Genomic DNA, 7,843 nt, shown 5'->3' on the forward strand with positions numbered 1-7,843 from the left:
CCATGGGTATTTGCAGTTCCGACTTCACAAACCTCTGCCCCCCCATCGCAGCCAGCCAGCTCAGGACCAGGAGCACTGATAATAATATCATGCTGTCCGTGCCCTCAGTGGGTGCCCAGCTGTCCACGAAAAGCAGGAGGACTCATCTGCATTCTGCAAGGAAGAGGAGCAGACGACTGTCAAAAAAGAAGGTAAATTGGAGGGGGCTGGCACAGCGGTTGGAAGCTGAATAGACAAGGACAGGAGGCACAAAGGGCTTGTGGCTGGAGGGGACACGGAGCAAGAGGGGACACGGGGCATGTGGCTGGAGGGACAGAGGGGGCTGGAAGGGACACATGTTCCACGTTAGAGAGAAACCATGATATACTGTAGCTAAGCTTTGCCTATATGGTGGTTTCTCTCCAACGTAGAACATATGTCCCTTCAGCCACATGCCCCCTGAGTCCCTTCTACCTGAGACTGGAAAATTGGTGACAGCAAAAAGATATCAAAAATCGGGAAAAAAACATTAAAGCTAATATTTTCTTCCCGATACTTGACATCTCTTTGCTTAAACTAAAAACTTTCAAAATTGCATAATACACTATTTTTTTTTCTTGCAGCCCACACACTCTTACACCTTGAATATTTGGCCCGGTTGGGATTTTGAGTTTGACCTGCCTGATGTATATGGTTTACAGTACATTAAGTATATGGTTGTATGCATGTACAATATTTTCATTTAATGTGTGAAATATTAAATGTGTATTTTTTTTTATTTCTCTATCCGCATTTTGATTCAGTGACCCTATTGAAGTTCACTAATTATGTGTGTGCTGTATTTTATTGTTTTTAATTATTGTTATACTTTTTGGAGAGTGACGAGCTCGAAATTTTATACAGCTGCCTTGGATAAACCACCCTAACAAATATCTATTTTTTATTTACCAGTCCCCCTATAATGCTCCAACATTAGTGAAGCACAGTTCAATTTATTTCTACTTATTGTGAGTTTAGAATAAATGTATTCCATGCAAGAGATTGTAATGTGTGTAACAGGCAGAATAGATTTGCGGAGATTATATAAATGGAAAAAAAAAAAAAAGATGACTTAATTATTGAAAGAACTATGAAGTGATTAAGTCCATTCAAGGCCAGCAGATACGGCAGGCCTTGTCTCTTGTGTTGCTGTCTGAAGATGGGTAGCTATATTTTGTGTACTTCTTTGAATTGGAAGGAGTAACCATTTAAAGAAAACAAATCTAAGGCTCAGTTGTTACCAATGAGAACAACTTTTGATCTCTGTTTGAGTCGCTGTTTCTATAAGTAGTGTGCCTATGTGTTTACCAAAGATTTTTATTCTCACCCATTACTTTGTGCTGTCTCTTTGTAGCACACAAAAGCCTTTTCTCTTCACTCTTTCTGTGTGGTCTCAAGGGGTACATGAGAAGTGGGGTTTTCTATAGGAACAGTTGATTTTTAGCTATCTGCATTAATCCAGTGGCTGTGAAGTTCAATTAGTAGTTAAGTTTTGGGACCCCACACGTTTGTGCGGAGCTTGTCATTATTAAGACGTCTATGTCCCCACCTTCCCTACAGAGAGTGCTCCAACTCTGGGCATTAGGTCAGCCTACACTGTGTCCATCTACATCACACAGGGAAAAACCTACCGGCAAAATCTGTCTGCAATCTCTTTCCTAGTTCGCTTAAGCACATAAGCCTCTAAGTGGTCATTTGGAACCGTTTAGAGTTAGATACATATGGACTGATTTTTGGTGCTGGCTTTACATTTGCTCTTTATATTCTCCAGCTTAGTATTTTCTACTCTAAATGTACAACAATGAGATTTTGTTATGACAATGGGCCTGATTCAGAGCCGCTCGTGAGCGCACAGCGCTCGCAAGCAGCTTGATGTTTGGCCACTGCGCATGCGCCGCGTCCGGCATGTGCATGCGCGAGCCCCGCCGAGCGACTGAACTTCAATTGCTACGGGGCTCGCTACAAGATGGGCCGGCTGTCGATGGTAAGTGACAGTCGTTATGTAGGCGGGTAGGGGGGGTGGCTGCACAAACGCAGGTGTTCCCTTAGGAACACCTGGCGTTTGTGGGAGGACCTACTGACATCACTACTGATGTCAGTAGTGGACTTCCAGCTCTATTAGAGCAGGAAGTCCACTCAGCCTTGCGGAAGCCTAGACCCTACCACAGGGTCTTGTCGCAAGGCCGATGGTCGCAATAATCGCGACGGTCTCCAGGTCACTCGCACAAGCTGTGGGAGGTGTCCCATAGCTTTGAGAGCGGCAGGAGAAAAAAACAAAAAGAAAAACACCCACAGACCCTGCGAGCTGCCTGCGGCAGTGAGCGGGTATGAATCAGGGCCAATGTCAGGAACCAGCCACGTAACCTGATTCCCTGCTTCGATAGCACATCTATGTCTATTCAAAAACGTGAGATTGATGGGAATTTTTTTTTTAAATCATCTAGGTCTCTTGCTGGTAGATGAGAGCTGGTTGGGTACGGGATGCCAGCATCCGGGATCCTGGCCTTCAGAATCCTATGAGGGCAGATACATCTTCTTGGCATTTAAAAGGGTAAGAGGGAGCAAGAGTGAAATTAATATAGGTAGCCAAGGATATCCAATTTATACTGTAAACTGTAGAGAGAAGATCCATCTTAAAGTCTCTTTCAATGTATGACTCTGTACTATTACCAATGTGCGTTTCCTTTCGCTCCTGAAAAGTTTATTTCATTGATAAGCTAAAAACACAGTTTTGGGTAGAACTAAGTGAATAAATGAATACATGTAAGTTTACCTGAGCTCCAGGTACTTGGTCGGTCCATCTATTCATCCATGCACCCAGTCTATAGATTCCTCTTCTGGTTGGCCAGGCCTAGAGAGACAGGTAGATTATTTTAAATTTTTTGCCCAAAATCCTTAAAGACTTTAATAAACTTAGATGTACTACCTGCGCCATAACAGCGGAGTACTCCCTCTCCCTATCAAACTCTCCCCCTCTCTACAAATCTTCAAACTGGCTCTCAAGACCCACTACTTCATCAAGGTCTTCCAGCTCTCGTCCTAACCCACTTCATGCTCTTTCCTCCCTATCTTCCCCTTCTGTATCACGCCTGTCTGTCTGCCCCTCCCCTTTAGAATGTAAGCTCTCTCGAGCAGGGACCTCTTCCCTCATGTGCTTCTCTTTACATTTTCTTCTACTCCTTACTCCCCATAAGGGTACCTAACACGTGACTGCCAACTCCCGGCTGCTTATTGTGTGTGCTTTAATCGCTATTGTATATAAATTGTATCCCTGTCAGTGGCGTAACTTCATCCAAGGTGCCCGGAGTCAAGATAAATGTTGGTGCCCCCGCCAAACTACAATGTACCACCCCCCCAGCGCCTATGCCAGCCCCAGCTGCCGCCACCCCCCTTATGCAGTTCCTTTTATATAATGCCCCCAGTCAGGGCTGTCTTAACAACAGCGTGGGCCCTGGGGAAAGCAATGCACTGGGGCCCCTACCACCCATGATATGGTATTATTGCAGCAATATAGGATTGCGCAGTGATTTGATTCATGCTGCGCAGCTCCGCCCTTATCTTTGCAGTGCGGGTGGTGACACCCCAGATACATTACTATATCCCCCCCAGATACATTACTATACCCCCAGATACATTACTATATCCCCCCCAGATACATTACTATAACTGCCCAGATACATTACTGTACCCCCCAGATACATTACTATAACTGCCCAGATACATTACTATATCCCCCCCAGATACATTACTATATCCCCCCCAGATACATTACTATATCCCCCCCAGATACATTACTATATCCCCCCCAGATACATTACTATATCCCCCCCAGATACATTACTATATCCCCCCCAGATACATTACTATAACTGCCCAGATACATTACTATACCCCCCAGATACATTACTATAACTGCCCAGATACATTACTATACCCCCCAGATACATTACTATAACTGCCCAGATACATTACTATAACTGCCCAGATACATTACTATACCCCCCAGATACATTACTATAACTGCCCAGATACATTACTATACCCCCCAGATACATTACTATACACCCCAGATACATCACTATACACCCCCAGATACATCACTATACATCCCCAGATACATCACTATACACCCCCAGATACATTACTATACACCCCAGATACATCACTATACACCCCCAGATACATCACTATACACCCCCAGATACATCACTATACACCCCCAGATACATCACTATACACCCCCAGATACATCACTATACACCCCCAGATACATCACTATACACCCCCAGATACATCACTATTCCCCCCAGATACATTACTATACCCCCCAGATACATCACTATACACCCCCAGATACATCACTATTCCCCCCAGATACATCACTATACACCCCAGATACATTACTATACCCCCCAGATACGTCACTATACCCCCCAGATACATCACTATACACCCCAGATACATTACTATTCCCCCCAGATACATCACTATACCCCCCCAGATACATCACTATACCCCCCCAGATACATTACTATACCGACCAGATACATCACTATACCCCCCCAGATACATTACTATAACTGCCCAGATACATCACTATACACCCCCAGATACATCACTCTACCCCTAAACACACCTCACCCACCTTATACATTACCCCCCCAACCCACCACACACTCCAGAAAATATGTTTACATCCCCCTGATACATTACACCTCCCCCCATGTAATATAAGTATACACTCCCACCTAACATGGATACAAAGCCATCCTTACCTGTGTTTGCAGCATTGTAGGCAGCTGTTGCTTCACACACCGGACTCTGCAGGGAGATTCCCTAGGAGAAGGATAGCTAGCCCGGGCAGGAAGGGGCGGGACTTGGACAGACCAGGCAGAGCATGAGGGGGCGGGGACTTGGGGAGGGACAGGGAACTTGTCTTAAAACAACAACTGTAGTGCAGACAGGAGATCAACTGCAGATAGGAGAAGGATGGACAGACTGGGCAAATGCAGCACAGCACAGTCTAAAGCCACGCCCTCCTCTGCTTTGCTCTTCTATGACAAGGGGGCCCGCCCCGCAGCTGCTGCGCTAGTCTGTAGATACAGTGACTGACGGGGCCCGCAGCGCACCGCTTATTCTATTACCAAACTACCCACTGCAGGGGGGCGGGTTGGCGGGCCCCTAGAAGCTTTGGGCCCTTGGGCAACTGCCCAATAAGCCCAATGGAAAAGACGGCCCTGCCCCCAGTAGTGGTCCGCCTATGTAGTGCTCCCAAATATTGGTCCCCCTATGCAGTACATCCAGTAGTGAGCCCCCGGTAGTTGCCCCCAGTAGTGAGCCCCTTGTAGTTGCCCCCAGTAGTGAGCCCCCAGTAGTGAGGCCCCTGTAGTTGCCCCCAGTAGTGAGCACCCTGTAGTTGCCCCCAATAGTGAGCCCCTGTAGTTGCCCCCAGTAGTGAGGCCCCTGTAGTTGCCCCCAGTAGTGAGACCCCTGTAGTTGCCCCCAGTAGTGAGCACCCTGTAGTTGCCCCCAGTAGTGAGGCCCCTGTAGTTACCCCCAGTAGTGAGGCCCCTGTAGTTGCCCCCAGTAGTGAGCACCCTGCAGTTGCCCCCAGTAGTGAGCCCCTGTAGTTGCCCCCAGTAGTAGGCCCCTGTAGTTACCCCCAGTAGTGAGGCCCCTGTAGTTGCCCCCAGTAGTGATGCCCCTGTAGTTGCCCCCAGTAGTGATGGCCCCCACCACACGCACACACAAAAAAAAAAAAAAAACACTTACCTTTATCCCCGCTCCAGTGCTGCTGCCGTCCATCCCCGGCGTCCGCTCCTCGGCACTATGGGAGTGACGTCATTACGTCACTGCGGGACCCGGAAGACGGAGCTCACTCCTGAGCTCCGTCCCTGGCGTCCGCTCCTCGGCACTATGGGAGTGACGTTATGACGTCACTCCCATAGTACACTGAGCTGCCGCCGGGGGTTTGAATAGGAGCCGGGTGCCCGCTGGTAACACACTCAGCGGGCGCCCGGCAAATGGAGGATGCAGGGGGTGCGACCGCACCCCTTGCACCCTCCGTAGTTACGCCAATGGAGGTGGAGCGCTGATCAGCGGCGCTCCTTCTCCATGCAGCTCCCGGGGACAATGGAGCCAGGTGCCCCCTTCAGGGCTGACGCCCGGCGGCAAATGACTCCATTGTCTCCGGGAGTTCCGCCACTGATCCTTGTCCTGCACTGTAATGTACTGTAAATTACTTGTTTCTTGTTCACTTACTAGTTTTATGCACTATGTAAGGCGCTGCGGAACACTTGTGGCACCATATAAATAAAGGATAATAATAATACTGATAAGTATGCTTATGCATTTGAAATAATTCCAGTTTACTTTCTCACTTAAACTAATTGTGTAGTTTCAGGTGAAATTAAATTCTAAGGAGCTCATACATAGTTAGTATGTACGATGGGTTACACGGTGGCACGCTGGACGGCATTGCTGCCTGAAAGCAATGGGGACTTGGGACCTCATTCAGAGTCGGTCGAAGCGGCCGCACGGTCGTACGGGAAAAGGGGCCGGAAATGCTAATGATTCCCTCGCAAGTTGCGTCCCTAAGTTCGGATCGGTAGCTGGCCGACCAAGGGGAGGAGGCGGCCGGAATTCAAAAAAATACGCCCCCTTCTCATACGCATTGCACGTCATCTCCGGGCATATAAGGATTAATCGAGACCATCAGGATCCATCGGAACTGGTCGTAGAGCTTAAGGTTGACCATACCCTCTCTTAAGCTCTACGATCATGTCAGTGTTAAAACCTCCCATGTCACATGTGCCATGACGCTACTTTGTTAATTATGCACTCCCATAAAACCGTAAGCACTCCCATAAAACACTGTTCGCATAATTAGGCACGCCTGCGTTCGGATCTCCACTCCCCCGTTTTCAAGCACCTTCCCCTGTTACCACCCACAAACGCCTCAATCTGTCACTCAAACAACCGACCTGGCTGTGTTCAAGGAGAGAGAAATTTCTGATCGTAGCGGCTAGTTTGCGCACGCGCATTGCGAACTTTACGCATGCGCAGTATAGCGAACATCGATGGCGTACGACCGTGCGGCCGCTTCGACCGACTCTGAATGAGGTCCTTGGTCTTTATTCCAAACAGGGCTCTATACTGTATGTGTGAAGTCTGAACTCGTAAGAGTTTTCCTGTAGTCCATCAGCCCTAGTAATGTCATGGGGCTGCCAGAGGAGCCATGCAGTCTAGAGAGGAGTCATGTAGGTCATGCAGATGACCATATAGGTAAGTGTAAATGTGTCAGACTTGCATTTTTTCCCTAACATATCAGCCATTAACACCCCCCACCACAACCAATGTTTGTGTGTCTTGTCAGTATCCTTTTCCCACCTGGAAAGGGTATAGAGAGGTCAGTAATGTAGTGTAGGGTATAGGAGGGTCAGTAATATAGTGTAGGGTATAGAGGTGTCAGTAATGTAGGGTATAGAGGGGTCAGTAATGTAGTGTACGGTATATAGGGGTCTGTGAGTTAGTGTCAGGTATACAGACGTCAGTGATGTAGTGTAGCAGGGGTCATCAACCTTTTACACAGTGTGGGCCACATTAAAAAATTCAACGAAGCCCGAGGGCCACTAAGCTATACGCCACACAGTAGCACAATCTTGATTCACCTAATTCACATTACACCACAATAGGCGGGTCCCTTATTCATTTATGACACACAGCAGTGCCCCTTTTACACAATGTCCACATTTGTGCCCCTTATACACAATGTCCACAGTGGCAGTGCCCCTTATACATTGCCCACAGCAGTAGTGCCCCTTAC

General features: G+C 47.7%; 1 long non-coding RNA gene across 1 annotated transcript in view; it reads right to left on the reverse strand.

The window, feature by feature from the left end:
• The window catches only part of LOC148516945 (uncharacterized), a 46,848-nt gene extending 41,973 nt beyond the window's left edge, over positions 1-4,875 (reverse strand). Inside the window, exons 1-2 of the long non-coding RNA XR_015879337.1 lie at positions 4,794-4,875; positions 2,792-2,869 (exon numbers count right to left, since the gene is read on the reverse strand). This is a non-coding gene — a long non-coding RNA (uncharacterized LOC148516945). The remainder of the gene's footprint in view (positions 1-2,791; positions 2,870-4,793) is intronic.
• Positions 4,876-7,843: the final 2,968 nt, after the last annotated feature.

The sequence above is a fragment of the Taudactylus pleione genome, unplaced genomic scaffold, assembly GCF_031769625.1.
Source record: "Taudactylus pleione unplaced genomic scaffold, aTauple2 ptg000230l, whole genome shotgun sequence".
Classification (NCBI taxonomy): Eukaryota; Metazoa; Chordata; class Amphibia; order Anura; family Myobatrachidae; genus Taudactylus; species Taudactylus pleione.